Below are 18,086 nucleotides of genomic sequence, written 5' to 3' on the forward strand. Positions count from 1 at the left end.
ATGGCAACCTCATTCCAGTTGTTCAAGATAAAATCCTCAATATCATCTTTGACTCCTCTTTTTCTCTCACCCCGTATCTGATCTGTCAGCAAATTCTCTTGGTTCGATCTTCAAAATAAATCCAACATTTCTCCACTTCTCACCACCTCTACTGCCACCATTCTATACAAATCACCATCATCTCTTACCTGGTTTTATTGCAAATAACCTTCTAACTAGTCTCTCTGCTTCTGCCATCCCCCTTCACCTTCTGCCCTCCCTCCCTATCTTTGTCCTTTCCTGTTGCTATAACAAAATACCTTAGACTGGGTAATCTATAAACAATAGAAATTTATTTCTCACATTCTGAGGGCTGGGAAGTCCAAGAACAGATTTAGTGTCTTGTGAGGGCTCACTCTCTGCTCCACAGATGGCACCTCTTGCTGCATCTTCACATGGGGGAAGGGTAGAAGGGCGAAAGGGCAGAAGGGATGAACTCACTCCCTCAACTTCTTTTATAAGGGCACTAATCCCATCCACAAGGGCAGAGCCCTCATGACCTAACCACTTCCCCAAAGTTCCACCTCTTAATAGGATCACCTTGGGGTTTAAGTTCCAACATACAAAGTTTGGAGCTGCACATACATTCAAACCCTAGCACTCACCTTCCACCCACCCTAACCCCCCATCTATTCTCAAAGCATAGTGTAACTGTTACAGTATATGTCAAATCGTGTAACCACTCACCTAATATCTAATAGCTCCTCCACTCAAAATTCTGCAGTGATTCTCCATTTCATTAAGAATAAAACCCAAAACATTTTTTTGATGGCCTAGAAAACTGCTTCCCCGCACCCTGCCAACCTCATCTCCCTCTGCCAAATTGGCCTTTTGACAATTGTTTGAACACCCCGGGACTTTTGCTCTGTGACCTCTCCCTAAAATGCTCTTCCGCAGGTGCACATTGCTCACACCCTCATGCCCTTCAGGTGTTTACTCACAAGTCACTCTTTCAGTGGAAGCAATCTTCAAAACCCTAAAATTTCCGTCTCTACTTTTCTTTTTTAATATTTACCACATCTCCTCCCCTCACTGCTCCCTCTCCTCCCAGCCTCTGGTAACCATTATTCTACTCTCTACTTCTGTGAGAACCGATTTTTTCTTTCTTTTTTTTTTTTTAGATTCCACATATGAGCTTGATCATGTGGTATTTGTCTTTCTGTGCCTGGCTTACTTCACTTAACATGATGGTCTCCACTTCCATCCATGTTGCTGCAAATGCAGGATTTCTTTTTTTTTTTTTTTTAAATAGTTAAATAGTATTCCATTGTGTATATATACCGCAGTGTTTTTTATCCATTCATCCACTGGTGGCATTTAGGTAGATTCCATCTCTTGGCTATTGTGAATAGTGCTGCAGTGAACATGGGAGTGCAATATCTCTTCGCTATATTGTCAATCCCTACTTTTCATATTCTCCTTCCCTGCATACTTTTTTCTTCTTAGCATTTATCATTAACAGCTTAAATATTTTACCTATTTATCTTGTTTATAATCCATCTCCCGCCCTAAAATGTAGTATCAGGAAGGCAATGATTTTAGTCTGTTTTGTTCGTTACTCTGTTCCCATTACCTGGAACAGTGCCTGGAACATAGTGAATACCAGTAAATATTTGTTGAAGAAAAGAGTGAATGAACAGCGAATGAGTAATTGATCTCCTTCGTATTGTAATATTGGTGACTGCAGCTACTTAAAAGTGGATCTTCCTCCCATTAACTGGTTGCATCACACATCATGTCTCATCTACCCTCTTTCTATTTTACTAATCCTTCTGATCCTGGATGACATCTCACTCAGATCTTTCTGTGACTGTAGAATCCCATCTCCAGCCATCGACAAAACAATGGTGAGTGACAAGACTCCAGTGCAGCCAGTTCAAGGCCGACACAGCCATTCCTTCATGTTTCATCAGAAGAAGCAGAGGGAAGAAACAGGAGCTAACAGGCATGTGGGATAGCAACTTGTCACCTTGCTATTGTTCGAAGGGCAAGATTGATGTCTGCTGGCCCAGATTTTAGCAGAAACACCTGAATTTTATCTGTTTCTGTCATACTTTCTTAGGCACAGCAATGAGAGCATGACTTTTAACACTTTAGCTTTGCAGGTTATTTCCACTGATTTTGTCCTGAATTCTCTGTAATCATTACTAATTTTAAAAAGAGGAGAAGGTCTTTGGAGGAAAGAAAGTTGCTTTAAAACATCGTGACTGACTTTTAGGACTCCATCCTAAAGCAATAGTGGCCAAAGATCCCTGAATGGAGGTACTCGTATTAATCACAACTACATTTGTCATAGTGAAAACTAAAAAGCTAACTGATTATAATAGAGAAATGTTAAGTGGATTCTTTTACAGCTATTAAAGGGAAATTTTTGCAGAACTTTTGATGGCAAAGAATTTAGAAAATTTCTTGAAATTTGGTTTATCTTAGTGGAAGTGATGAGCAAAGGGAGAGCACACCTCAGCCTGTTTATGAACTGCACGTGCTTCACAGAAAAGGCAAGGTAATAATCTTTAAGTGGTCAGAAAGACCTGAGCATGAGAATGGTCTGATTTCCAGTTTTATTAAATATTGCTCTTTATAAGAGAGCAGTCGATTCACTAATAAGATCTCCACTTGGAGGACTAAAGTCTTAGACACCAGGTAGTCAATGAGAAGACCCATTTCTGAGATGTGGATGAGAAAGGAAGGTGAAGGTAACCCTATATGTAAGTGCCCATATGATTTATTGTCCAAACTGGGACACTTCTGTGAGTGAAAGAGGTGTTATTAATAGGATCCACCAGAGCAACAGGTATAGACGGAGACTGAACAGAGCCTTTATGATTGGAATTAGTGCCCTTATCAAAGAGACCCCAGAGAGCTAGTTTGGCCCTTCCACCATGGAGGAAACGTGAGAAGGTGCCTGCCGCCTATGAACCAGGAAGCAGACCTTCTCTAGACACCACATCTGCTGTCACCTTCATCTTATACTTTCCACCTTCCAAAACTATGAGAAACAAATTTCTGTTGTTTATAAGCCACAAAGTTTATGGCAGTTAGACAGTCTGAATGGACTAAGACAGTAACCTAAAGAGACTGATTTTGCCCAGAGAATCCCAGGAGAGTTTCTGGAGTCTAACATTACCTCTGGCCCATTCATCTTCATGGGGAATGTTTGGGTCACTAGAGAATCCTGCCTCAGGGCCAAGAGTGTGATATTAAGGAGAGTTAGGTCATTGGAATCACTTCCTTCTTGTCCAGTGAACTCAATTTTCCACCAAAAAGTCATTTTTAAAACATAATTACAAGCCTGGCTTCTTTTCTTTCTCTCTTTGTTCCACGTAGCACTTTGTTCATTTAAGTACTACAACTCCTTATACCCCTGAATTGAATTTATTTGTTAATCTATCTCCCCCATTTGATTAAGGGTAGGTTTCCGTGATAAATGAGTAAAAATGCTTTGTACTGTATGAAATAAGGTTATTCCTCTGAGGCTTTCCCACTCAAGGACCTTCCTACAGGTTGTGTTGTGCACAACTCTGGGTAGTGTCATTCACACTGTGTGCTATCGAATGGCACCTCCTAGAGTAGTGCAAGGTATACCTCTGCCTCATTACCTGAAAAGTCATTTATCTTCGGTTGATTCTTGACTTTGAAATGTGTAGAAAAGCAAGGTGATTTGTCAAGGCTTATGCATATTCAGCTACTTTTATATGAGTAATTAGCAAAGATATTACTAATGTGAAGGTAACCAAGAAATAGAGAGTGTGTGTCTACTATGTGGGGAACTTTCCTGAAGCAGAGGTGTTGCAACGGGGTACTTGAAGGATAGATTGGGTTTGATAACTTGGGTTATTTGGAGATATGAATGAACCAGTATGTTAGGCTGAGGCCATGAATAAAGGCCCAGAGGTGGGGAACTTTAGAGAGAGCATAAATGGTTTTGTCAATGGAAGTGAATGGTGCATCAGATGGCAGAAGCTCAGCTGGCAGGTTCAAGTGACCTAGGCATAGTGATGAAGAAGCCAAGACTAAAGCATTAGTCCATGTCAATGCTGCTCTGTTTATGCTCTCAAAAAGTGACTCAGTTAATTCCAGAAAGCAGGTCTTACTGTCACGGTGCAGCTGCTCATCCAAGCCTCTGAGAGGATAGAGGCCCATCACTTCTTAGTCACTCACTGGGAGTAAAGATTAAAGATTTTATAGAGAGTGAATATGATGTGACAAAGTGACCAGACAAAGCTCTGTTGCAAAGGGTTATTTTATTCTTCATATATGAGGGGTCTTCAAAAAGTTCATGGAAAGATGCATGTTATCTTTTAATTCTATTTTTCCATGAACGTTTTGAATCACCCTCGTATAATTAGTAGCGTTTAGATTTTAAAAGAATATATTGTTGATATAGGCCATTGGCTAGTATGGAAATGTCTTTTACACAGAATCCTCCTTTGTGGTACATTTGCATAAAAGTATCTTACCTGTCAGAGCAAGGTTTTTACTTCATCTTCCTTGTATCTTCAAAGATCAAGATGATCAAATTTAATGTGCACGTGCATTGGTGGTGGTGGTGAAAGTGGTGAGCATTGCTGCCTCAGTTTACTCATCCTTATAGTGGGTCAAGGAATATGGAAAAATCGATGAGGTATGACTGGTGTGGCTAAGACTGATTGCAAATGTGAGGAACAGAAGCCTCTGAGCACATCAAATTTTGGAGACTGAGTGAAAAATTATATGAAGGGGCTTTTAGTTGTTTGGCCATCTGGCAAAGGAGCAATGGGAAGAGGTGAATATCACCCTAGTCTCAGACCGGAAGATGGCAACCAAACCTTAGTCTGGGGGCTTAAAAACTCATACCCACTCACCCTCTGGTTTACCACTCAGAGCACCATTTTTTCCTTTGTAAAGTTGTAAATTCTATTTACTTCACAGAATTAGCAATTAGACTGAGATAATCAGTCCCAAAATAAAAGTGCTCTGTAATGCAAGATTGTAATAATAATTCTTGCTATACTCTATGGAATACCTAACGTGTGTTGGGCATTGTACCGGGTGCTGTAAGTACATTATCTTAAGTTTTCAAAATATCTTGTTAAGGTAGGTGTTATTAACTCTTTTACACACAAGGAAACAGGTTCAAAGAGGGAAAGTGACTAGCCCAAGTTCGTAAAACCTGATAAATGTCTGAACAAGGGTTCATACCAGGGTGTGTTTGATTGCTAAGCCTTTGCTATCCAGCATTTGAACTGTTTTTGCTATATTTTCTTGCTTTCATTGAAGGCTTTTTTTGGAAATAAATCATCAATACTAATGATGATGACAATAATAAATAAAATATTTATTGACTGCTTATTATATGATGTGTCAGGCACTGTTCTAAGCACTTTCCATGTAATAACCCATTTAATTCTTATAACCTTATGTGGTCAGTTCTATTATCATCTCTATATTATAGATGAGAAAAATGCGGCACAGTGAGGTTAACTAACTTGTTCATGCTAGTAAATGGCTGAACTAAAATTCAAACCTACACAGTCAAGTGATTAAATTAATTTAGAAGATAAACACATTATTGAAAAGCAACAAGGGACTTCTTGACTTTTCATTAATATAATGTGTAATGTAAGGCTTTCCGAGCAGGTACAATTTACACAGAGATTAATATACAATGTGTGTTTATGTTCCAACCTCGTTAAAATTGTTTCTGTTTCAGGCATATTTTGTCTATCATAAAGTGAAGTTCAAGAATATGCCACATCCATGAGCATGTGTATACATTTAACTCAGTAAAAACACTTTCCCAAAGATGAGTATAAATCCATAGTCACATAAATCGTAAATTGACAAAATGTCTCCCTTTTTATTTTGATCTCAACATAGAAAGCTATACAAATAAAGGGTTTTTTTTTTTTTCTTATTAATTTTCCAAAAGGGTTTAAGATTTGGTGGCTTGTTGAAACAAATCTTTTTAGCAAGATTAATTTTAAAGTTAGACATTAGGAGTATCAAATCAAGCTGTCAGCCTGTGAGACGATACAGAGAAAGATGTGTTACAACAGCCCCTTCCTCCCCAGCCTCTGCAGAGACTGGTAAGTCTGAATAGGAAAACCAGAGGCCAGGAATCACATTTTAGTAATTCTTTTCTAGTTATGTCAGATTTCTAGCATGCTGTTAGAGACACACGTGTGTCACCCTCACCATCAACCAACATATCATTGCTGTTTCAAACTGTTACTAGAGCTGTTGACACAGAATATTGTGTCTGTCGACAGCTCCAATTAGCTGGCGTGTCTGACTGGTGACAGCACGGTCTACTTTTGTTTATGGGGACGGTGGGAGCTGTATCTTCATCTCCCAACCTCCAGTGGCAGACAGATGGATAGAGCTATATAATCATCAACGGAAGCGTGTGATATTCTGTCTTCACAAACCATCATGCGGAGCAGAACCAACGGCCTTTTGTCTGCTTTTAGAAATGACTGCAGGACCCCTCCCATCTGTCAAGTTATGAAGGTGAATATGTGTAATGCATCAGATATATGCACATGTAGAACACACCAGAATGGGATGTGTACAGGAAATAAAGCAAACGTTTTTTTTTTTTAAACCGATTTAATTTGTTGCATGGCAGCATTAAATATATTTTTGCCTCAGCACTTTTTATAAAAGTGTCTTTTATTGAAAAAATTTTAAGTCCACCAATCAATGTTGTATTATTGTTTACATAATACTAATAAAAATTGTTAAATCACATTTTGTAACATTTGACATTCTCTGCTGTGTGTGGCCTTTACTGGATGTATAGTGGAATCAGATCTTTGGTTTGGAACCATTGTTTTGGAACTCTCTCTATCATCTTTTCCACTAATTCCATCCTTTCATCATTAGAGACACAGGTGAGAGATGACGTTCACAGGCCAAAAGACCTGCCTTCACAAGTGTACCCAAGAATGTGTGTGATTCGGATTACATGGCTCATAACTCCATTCTTTCCAACAGAAGGAAGTGAAATTAAATGCAAGTGATTGAGAATAATGCGAATACAGAGATTATTTTATTTAAAAATGTAAACCATTCTTAACCTTTATTAGTTTTATTTTGTTAATAGTTTTATTGTGATATGGCTCAAAACTAAATATTACATGGCTGAAAACCACTGACTTCATTCATCAGTTCGTTTTTTTGTCCTTAGTTAACTGCAACTCACCCCTCAAGTTTCAGCTCAAATACCACTTTCCTGAGAAAACTTTCCCCGGATCCCCATTACACACACTCAAACACTATTCCTTTGTGGTATTTATTGTAGTTTGGAATGTCCATTTGTGTCATGATTTGACTAATATCTGCCTCCCTGCTGAGCTCTATGAGAGCAGAGAACAGATCCATATCACCACCATTGAATCTCTGGTGCCCGATACTGTGCCCAGCACACAGCTGAGGCCCAATACAGATGTGTTAGTGAATGCTGTCCAGGTGGACTCATACTAGAACTTTTCAGATAAAAGAAATACTACTCTTCTGGCTTCCTAAGACTAGATCTTCTTGTGAGGAAGTGCTTCCTTGAGTCAAATTTGAACCTCTTAACTTAGCCCAGAACTAGATTTAGATAGATCGTAGTCATAGAGGTAGTAGGGACGCGGCCTCATAGTGGTAGTGGGGACTCAGGGTATGTTCCAGGCAGAGTGGGTAGCATGTATGAGGTTATTGTGTACGTTTTCGAGAGCCCAGTTCTACACATGGCAGGATTGGAGGAGAGGTCTAAAAAGAGTAAGACTGAGAAACAGGCCTTCAAACAATGGACCACGTGTAGCTGTCAGAGGTCAGCCTGAAATGCTGACTTGGTAGCTTGAAGGAGATTTTGCCTTACCTTCTATTCATGCATGGTAAATATATTAACATTGGTTTTGTCCTTACCATGTCCTGACAAACATAGGAATGACACTCATCCTCCTAAAACCTCATGTGATAATGATATCCCACATATCAAGTGGATAGGTGGCGTGAACTAGAAATAAACATTTGTTGTTTCATGTAGCTGAAATTGTGGAGTTGTTATAGCAGCATAACCTAGCGTATCGTGACTGATGTAGAAATCTTTGCATTGTACTGAATTATTTGTATATTTCTATATACCAGATTACATGGTAAACAAAGCCCATGTTTTTCTTTTTATTGTTCTACATTCAACAAGTTGGCTGCCCTTTAGGAGGAACTTGAAACCTTTTTCTGAATTAATGTTTGGAATTTGAAAATTAGTATTTACTAGATGGATAGCTCATTGAGGGCAGAGGTAGTGTCTTTTACATTTTTATATCTCCCACCAAGCCCTACGTATTTAGCAAATAGTAAGCATTAACTAAGTGTTTTCTGAGCTAGATCTGGCCTTTTCTCACCTGGATCCAGTTCTGTTGCCTCTGCTCTGCCAGATAGTTCCTGTCTATTATTTGTGCAGTTCTCTCTCATACACTTTGGACCTGGGAGGAGTCATTTGAGACCTTGTTTATTTAACTTTCACTTTGCAAGACATTTTTGCATTTTTCTCATTTGATTTTCTCTAGAAACCTTAGGAAAAGTCAAAAAGGTAGGTATTTCCCCCATTTGATAGATGGAGAAAATAAGGTTCAGAAATTTCACCTAATTGGCAAATGGAGCATGTATTGTTATTTGCAGTTATTATTATTGTTCTAAAATCAGGAAATCAGATAAATACTTACTTTGCTGTGCTTAACCACCAGTTTGAACTTCCATCAGATAGAGGCTACTGCTGCTTTGGACTTAATTCTCATTAGCAAAGAGATACTGGTGAAGGTGATAAGAATTGTGGGGGGAAATGACTACATTTTTAGAGTTGAAAATAGCCGAGGGAGGGAGAACTGAGCATAGTCAAATATGTTCATTAGGCTTTCAGAATGCTTTCTCCCCCCGCCTTAAATCAAAGAAATGACTCCCAAGAAATGGCATCATTCTATGGACAGAGACTTTAAAAGGAAGCATAGCTCAAAGGAGTTAGGGAACTCTGAAAAATGCAATTCTGATCATATATTCATGAATAATCCCCATGTGAATAAAGTTAGGCACATCTAAAGAAGCTTTTGTGACCGCCAAGGGGGCTCTCTGATGAGCTTATATTCAAAAGGACTCACAGGAGAGATGGAAGGAGGAAGGCATAATGATGGCGAGGACCGGTCAGGCAGTGCCCCGGATGAGCCTGGGAGCGAGGCCACTAGACCCCATAGGCTGATCACCACGGTGACCTTGGATGGGCCACTCCTTGCCTGTGAGGATCTTGGAGCAGACACTCTCTATTCCAATTTCTTACTTTAAGATTCACAAATACTAAATACATAAAAGGGAGACCCTAAACAGAAGTATATTCACATGAGATCAGACCATAATGAAATGAAACTCGTAAAAAGGCTAAAGGAGTATAAAGCTGCATTCAAGCAAGAAAAATAAGAAAGAACTGTGAGGACAAAAGTGGATGGCATGAGTAAACACATCCTGTAAACAAACTCTGGGGAGTTGTATAATGTGAGGATGCCTGGCTATAATGAATGTTAGCCCCTTGCCTGGGGAGTCTTTTGCTGATTACCAGGAATCATTTCTTTCTGCCTGAGCACTGATCTAACAAGAATAACTGTCTTCACACCAAGAGGGCATAACAAACAATGTGAAGAGAAAATAGAGCCAAGAGAGACGAAGAGCGAGCACACATCAAGTGTTCTTAATGAGAAAATTTCTGCGTTCACAAGAACTGTATTCCAGGACACTGACACACCTTAAAGATATGATCAAAGGACCAGTCTCGCTGCTCTCAAGAAGCGACAGAGAACAAGAGAAGAACCTTCTGGACTAAAGACAAGCACTATGTTGGTTTTCAAGAGAGAGAGAAAGGTGAAGCATTAGTCTAATTAATGAACATAGTGTCGATCTCTAGAAAAAGAATATAGAGTAGGTTTTTTAAATTGGAGAGTTTGTGGACGCAATGTGAGGAAAGCACGACACAGTAAGAGTCAACACAATTCTTTAAGAACATCTGGACATTTAAAACTACACATAACAAAGCTCGATTGGTAGATGTGGTAGCAGAACAATAGCTCCAAAAGATGTCCTTATCCTCATCTCTGTGAAACTGTGAATGTGTTAGGTTACATGGCAAAGGGGAATTAAGATTGTAGGTGGGATTAAAGTTGATAATCAGCCAGGTGTGAGATGGGAAGATTATCCTGGATTATCTGGGTGAGGCCAGTTTAGTCAAAAGTCTCCTTAAATGTGGAAGAAGGAGGTAGAAGAGTCAGTGTCAGAGTGATGTAATGTATGAAAGACTCCACAAGCCATTGCTGGCTTTGACAATGGCAGGTGCCACGAGCTAGAAGCCTCTAGAAGCTGGGAAAAGCGAGAAAACAGATTTTCCACTACAGCCTGCAGAACGAACGCAGTCCTGCAGACTCCTTGATTTTATCCCAGTGAGACCCATTTTAGACTTCTGACCTCCAAACTGCAAGATAATAAATTCATGTTGTTTTAAGGCACTAAATTTGTAGTAATTTGTTATAGCAGCAATAGGAAACCACCAGAGTAGGCAAGGGAATACTTTGACTCTGCCAAGTCTTTGGGAGATTTTCTTACAAACCTGATGGGAAAATTGATTAGTAATATGAGGGTTCTTCATAAAGTTCATGGAAAATGTGTATTATGAAAAAACTATGCATGGATTGCAAAAGCTTTTGCACTGAAATAAACTTGTACTAACTTGTTATAACAAGTCTGAACGGGATCTAGTTTGAAGCACTAAGAAAGATAAGACATCAGTTTGAAAAGAGCCCCTATCAGAGCAACAAATATTCTGCTAAAATTAAAGCAAGAATGGACATCAGATTTATGGTGAAGCTTGGGTGGAAGAATGGTGAAATCACTGATGCTTTATGAAAAGTTTATGTGGATAATGTTCCAAAGAAATCTGCAGCTTACAAATGGATAATTTTTTTAAGAAGGGACGAGATGGTGTTGAAGGTGAAGCCCACAGCAGCAGATCATCCACGTCAATCTTTGAGGAAAAAGTTAATCTTGTCTGCACCCTAACTGAAGAGGACCAACAATTACCATCAGAAAAAATAGCCAATAGACAGCTTACGCTGTTTTGACTGAAGAGTTACAGCTAAGCGAGATTTCCGCTGGATGGGCACCAAGACTGGTGCGCCCAGGTCAGCTGCAGACAAGAGCAGAGCTTTCGAAGGGAATTTAAACAAGTGCAACCAAGATCCTAAAGCATTTCTTCAAAGAATTGTAATAGAAGATGAAACATGGTTTTACCAGTATGATCCTGAAGACAAAGCATAATCAAAGTAATGGCTATCAAGAGGTGGAAGTGGTCCAGTCAAAGCAAAAGTGGGATGGTCAAAAGCAAACGTTGCAGCAACAGTTGCGTAAGGTGCTCAAGGCATTTTGCTTGTTGACTTTCTGGAGGGCCAAAGAGTAATAACATATGCTTATGATGGGAATGTTTTGAGAAACTTTGCCAAAGGTTTAAGAGAAAAATGCCTGGGAAATCTTCACCAGAAAGCCCTTCTCAGCACAGCAATGCTCCTGCTCATTCCTCTCACCAAACAAGGGCAATTTTGTGAGCGTTTCAATGAGAAATCATTAGGCATCCTCCTTTGGTCCTGATTTGGCTCCTTCTGACTTCTTGTTTCCTAATCTTAAAAAAATCTTTATAGGGCACCTATTTTTCTTCAGTTAATAATGTAGGAAAGACTGCATTGACATGGTTAAATTCATTGGACCATCAGTTCTTTGGTAATGAACTAAACGGCTAATATCGTTTCTTATAAAAGCATCTTGAACTTGATGGAGCTTATGTTGAGAAATAAAGTGTATATTTTTTATTTTTTATTTTTAATTCCATTTTCCACTAATTTTTTGAAGTCTTGTTTAGATGAATTACCAGTTGCTTGAACAATTATCCCATGTCATTCTGAAGGAAGTCGCCCTGTCCTGCCACAGGACTCTGCCCTTGGCTTTTTCATCCATTTATTCACTCATTCACTCACTCAACAAATATTTATTGAGCATCTTTTATGTGTAAGCACTGAGAATTCAACAGGGAACAAGAAGGCAAGGTCCCCACACTCACAGACCTCACATTCCAATGGAACAAACAGACAAAAAACATAATTTCAAGTTGTAATATGTGCTTTGAAGGAAAATCAAGCAGATTAATAAAGAAATTCAGAGGAGGGGTTTTTTGGGAGGAATAGTCAGGATATGTTTCTTTGGGGTGATATTTAAGTAGACAAATGAAAGCCACAAGAAAGCCTAATGAAAGAACCTTTCTAGGAGAGAAGAAGAGACAGTGCAAAGATCCTGATATGAGGAAGAGCTTGTCATGTTCTAAAAACAGCAAGAAGGTCAGTGGGGCCAAAACTGAATGAGTAAACATAAGAGTGATAAGAGATGAGGTAGGAGAGGAAGGAGATCAAACAGTCTGAGCAGAGACTGGGTGATTACCCATAAGGCACGGTGGGTTTCCATCTTTGATTCTCAATCTCAGGTCATTAGACAAGAGAGAAAAAAATATATTGTTTTTGACCCTGGTCCCTTCATCATCCACGGCCACTATTGCTGTGGTTTGGTACTTCTCATGCTAATGGCACTTGCTCTTCTTCTCTCCCTGACTCAAAGGTGGAGAACACAGAACAATTTACTCCCCTACAGTAAAATTTTACTTAAGAATCATTTGGCCATATGAATTTTAAGGCCCTCCAATCTCTAGGGTTGTATACTTACATAATTACTACTCACACAGGACCATACGGCTATGTATCAAAGTGTATTGCAAAGATTAGAGCTGTACAAATGTGAGTTGCTATTAACAAATTAGATATAGTAATAAATTATAATTTTCGTTTCTCATTTATTCTTTATAAATCATGATCATTTGAATTCTTATCCCCCAAGTGGACACCTTTCTACTTATGAACTCAAATATTGTTTAAACAATCAAAGAAAAAACACAGGACAACAACAAATGATCCCAGGAAAATTCCCACTGAGTACTATGTATTATTTATTTGTAGACTGGTTTTGGGTCCATTGACATCTCCAACCTCAACCTTCTAAATAGTTATATATCAGTGTAGTAACTTGACAGACTGAGAGGCACTATAGTGTAGTGGTCAAGAGTGAAGACTCTGAGTTTGGATCCCAGCTGTTTTACTCACTAGGTATGGAACCTTGGGCAAGTAACTTAACTGCTTTGTGCCTCAGCTTTCTCATCTAGAAAATGGTAATAATAATAAATGAGTTGATTTATGTAAAACATTTAAAACAGTACCTGGTATAGAGAAAACACTCAATTAGTGTAAGCTATTATTACCTATATGAGTTATCTATCACTGCATAATTTTATATGTCAATTTGACTGGGCTAAGGGATGCCCAGATAGCTGGTAAAACATTGTTTCTGGGTGTGTCTCTGAGGGTGTTTTCAGAAGAGATTAGCATTTGAATTGGTAGACTGGATAAAGAAGATCCACCCTCACTGATGTGGGTGGGCACAGTTCAATTTCTTGCGAGCCTGAATAGAACAAAAAGACAGAAAAAGGGCAAGTTCACTCTCTCTTGAGCTAGGACAGCCATCTTATCCTGCCCTCAGACATTGGTGCTCCTGGTTCTGCAGAATTTGGACTCCAGGATTTACACCAGCAGCACCACACAGCCCTACGTTCAGTTCTTAGGCCTTTGGAGTCAATTAGGATTTATGCCATCAACTTTACTGGATCTCAGGTCTTTGGACTCAGACCAAATTATACCACCAATTTTCCTGATTCTCCAGCTTACAGATGGGAGATTGTGGGACCTCTCAGTCATCAAAACCATGAAAGCCAATTTCTATAATAAACTTTCTCTTGTTTATGTCCTATTAACTCTGTTTCTCTGTAGAATCCTGACTAATGCAACAATATCACCACAAACTTAGCACTTAAAATGACACATACGTTATCTAACAGTTCTGTGGATCAGAGTCCAGGCATGGCTTACTAGGTCCTTTGCTTTAGAGCATCACAGGCTGCAATCAACATGTTGGCTAAGGCTGCATTTTCATCTGAGTCTTGACTTGGGAAATACCTGCTTTTAAGCTTACATCATTATTAGCAGTATTCAGTTTCTTGCAGGTTGCTATACTGAGAACCTCAGTTTCATTTTGATTGTTGGTCCAAGGCTACCCTCAACTCCTTGCTGTATAGACCCCTCCATATAGAAGTTTACACCATGGCAGTTTGCTTCCTCAAAAACAGCAAGAGAAAGTCACGTACATGTAATCACATACATCCTGTTGCCTGTGCCATATTCTATTAGCCAGAAGCAAGTCACAGATCCTGCCAACATTCAAGGGGAGGGAACCATATAAGGATATGAATACAAGGATCATGAGGGCCACCGTGGGGTCTGTCTGCCATATTACCCTATTTTCTCAGTGAATTGGACAGACATATCATATGCACAGCTACTCTCCTGTAGGAAATACTGGGATCTTAACTATTTTGCTGGAATTGTGGTTATCAAAGATGATAAACCACTATGCTAGACTTTCGTCCCATCAGATCGTGAGCTCCTCAAGGGCAACAAACCTTTAGTTGATACTGACATTGCTGAAATATTAATTACAAATTTGCCTTTGTCATACATTATGTATGATTTAAACTCATGGCAAGAGAACCCTGAATACCCTCCCCCCACCCAGAAGTTCATAGTTTGGTGGCTACTTTACAAGTAGAGAGGAATAAAACAGTGAATGCATCCAGTTTTATAAAGCTGGTGTTTATTATATGTACAAGCAGGTAGGTAAATAAAGAGAGAACTAAAGACTCACATTTAGTGGGTATCCTCATCTTTCTTTTGAGTAAAGGGGATTCATGGATGTAGAGCCCTTGATGATCTGTTCTTCATGAACATGAGCTGACTCTTCATGAGTCTTGCTTTTTCTTCCAGACATTTATAAACCGCCTGCTTCATGCCCTGTCCCAGCCCCCCCTCCTTAATATCATTTCATGCCACTCTCTCCTTTTCTTATGATGTTCCAACCACACTGGCCTTTTCCCTGTGTCTCAAACTTACCAAGCTTTTCTGCCTCCAGGCCTTTGCAGTGCTGTTCCCTCTGCACGGGAAATGTCTCAGCAAGTTGCTTGCATGCATCCCCAGAGAGGCCTCTCCTGAGCTCTCAGTATGAAGTCCTCTTCTTGTCCTGCCACAATATGTCTATCATAGGAGTTCTTAAGCTTTGCTGTACATCAAATTCCCTGGAGAATCTGTTCAAAACTAGGTTGCTGTGTTAGAGTTTGTGATTCAGTATGTCTGAGGCGGCGTCCAAGAATTTGCGTTTCTCACAAGGCGATGGGTCAGGATCTCACTTTGAGAACCACTGGTCTATCACACTATTCTACTTCATTTCCTTTATCATGCTCATCACTGATTATTTCTTTCTTCTTTTATACATTAAGTCCTATGAACTTCAAGGACTGTGTAACAAGTTACTAGAGCAGTGCCTGGCTGCCTGGCATATAGTTTTTATTGAATGGGTAAACCAATAATGAATGGGATGAAATATTGAAGGGAATTCTACTAGAATGCACATTAGTTCCAGGAGCTAAATTGGAGGATCCATTTTTATTCGTGTTTTTACAAATAGATATAAAAGATTGCTTAGAAAAAGTATATTTTAAGCTGTAAATTATAGTAATTAAGAAATAAAACTGTTGTGACTCTATCCATAGATTACACTGGATTGCCATAATGTTCTCATGAAGGCTCGGGACAAGTACAAAGGTACATCAAAAAGTTGGTGTAAAAATAGAATTAGAAGATAATATGAATCTTTCCATAAACTTTTTGAAGTACTCTTGCATAACATTAAACAGGTTAATTTTATATAGCACATAATAGTGAGCACATTTTGATGAAAATCTTAAGCTTAATGTATTTTAAACTAAGCTTAATGTATTTTAAACTAATGTTTTAATTATATCTGGAAAATATCTTTTTCTCTCATTTTGCACTTTTTCTCTTGCCATGTCTCACAAGAATATCAAGAATTGTGGTTTTGCCCTGATTGTAGATTGGCTGCATATCTATCTTACATCCCTGGAGTGTTTCTGTCATCTTTCTTCATTATATTTTAACTGTGACATTTTTGTGAACATACATTCATTACCAATTACCTGAGACACCTGTAGATACCACATGCAGAATGAAAATCTTTTTAGATGAATAGTCTGATTAAATAGAGTTGGTATATGCTAATTATGATAAATATGCCTTCCAAAAACGAGAAGCCAGGGAAATTCACAATAAACCATATATATAAAGAGAGAGAGAGAGGGAGAGAGAGATGGAGACAGAGACAGAGACAGAGGGTGTCTCACCAAAGGGTGTGAAGGATTGTTACATAGGTTGTACACACATATCATCATATAAAGTAGAGATTTGACATTTATGCCCTTGATTTCAACCCTGATTACCCAAATTTCAACTCACAACCTCAGTGGCCCAAATTGGCTATGTGAATGGATAGCTTTTGATCTAATTTTAATGTAAACTCACAAAATCATAACTGTTATAGTTAGAAATGGCCCTAGAGATTATTACTTTTAAATTCTCTCCTTTAGGAGATAAGGATATTGACACATAGATAAGTAAAGTTTTTTCCTCCAGATCCCATAAGAAGTTAGTGGCAGACCCAGGATTCCTGTATCCCCAGTGCTCTTTGCCTCTGCCACACTTTTCTCCCATCGTTCCACACTCTATTCACTGTAAGGTGACTTAGAGAAAACCTACTTCATGTTAGCTACCACTAATTCCACTAATTTTAAGTATGTGAGAAATTATATATAATATTTCCCTGATTTCATTATTCCCACTTAAAATGTATTAGAGTCTGCTATGGACAGAATCATGTTCCCCCAAAATTCATATCTTGAAGCCCTAACCCCTAGTGTGACTGTATTTGGAGATAGGATCTTTAAAAAGGTAATTAAAGTTAAATGAAGTCAAAGGGGTGGGGATCTAATCCAATAGGATTGGTGTCCTTACAAGAAGATGAAGAGATATCAAGAGCATACATGCACAGAAGAAAGGCTGTATGAGGACAGAGAGAGGTGGCAGCCATCTGCAAGTCAGGGAGAGAGGCCTCAGGAGAAGCCACACCTGCCAACACCTTGACCTTGGACTTCCATCCTTCAGTGCTGTGAGAAAATAAATTTCTATTGTTTAAGTCTCCCAGCCAGTGATATTTCATCATGACATCTCTAGTAGACTAATATAGGTCTGGTTCAAGATCAAGTGTTATACCTAAAGAGAGCTCTAGAAATGAACCCAATTTTTTCCCTTGTTTCTGCTACTAAATGGTAGAAATAAAGGTATTGCATTTTGTCCAGAGTTGCACTGTTCCTTTAGTAAATAACTAGAACTCTCAAACATTCTTCTTGAGCCAAAAATGGGATTCTATTTCGCAGGACTCACACATCACACGTGATTGCCGCCACCACTGTAGGAAGGCAAGACACAATAGTTCATCACTTGGAACCAGTCCCTTCTTCCTTCATCTCTCCCTGGTCTCCACCACACTGAATGTATTTTTAAAGTCACATTTTTATTTTGAGAGGAGGAAAAGGTGGGGGCAGATGAAGACTTTGAGGTCAGTGTTTGGAAAAACTGTAGTCACGGGTAAAAATGAGTGAGCAGAATTCTACTCCAGGTTTGGTTTGGACGATGACCATCAATTTCAGCAACGTGGGGTGTGAAATATCGGATTTGTAACACTATCCCTTTCCCACACCCTCATCATCATGAGAGAAGCTCATACCTTAATTCCATGAATGATTCACCAGAGTGCATGTGGTGGGAGAAAGTTTCACGATGGGTCACCTGCTGGCTACAACGTTCCCTCCTGGCTGTGAGTAAAAAGAAATGTTACCATGACTGAGGGTGCTTCGAGTTAGAGTCTCTGGTGGCACTGGCTCCCTGTTTCCTACCCCGTGATACCTATCTCTTTGCCCTAACTTCTGATGTTCC

The sequence above is a fragment of the Cynocephalus volans genome, chromosome 1 (genome assembly GCF_027409185.1).
Source record: "Cynocephalus volans isolate mCynVol1 chromosome 1, mCynVol1.pri, whole genome shotgun sequence".
Lineage (NCBI taxonomy): Eukaryota > Metazoa > Chordata > Mammalia > Dermoptera > Cynocephalidae > Cynocephalus > Cynocephalus volans.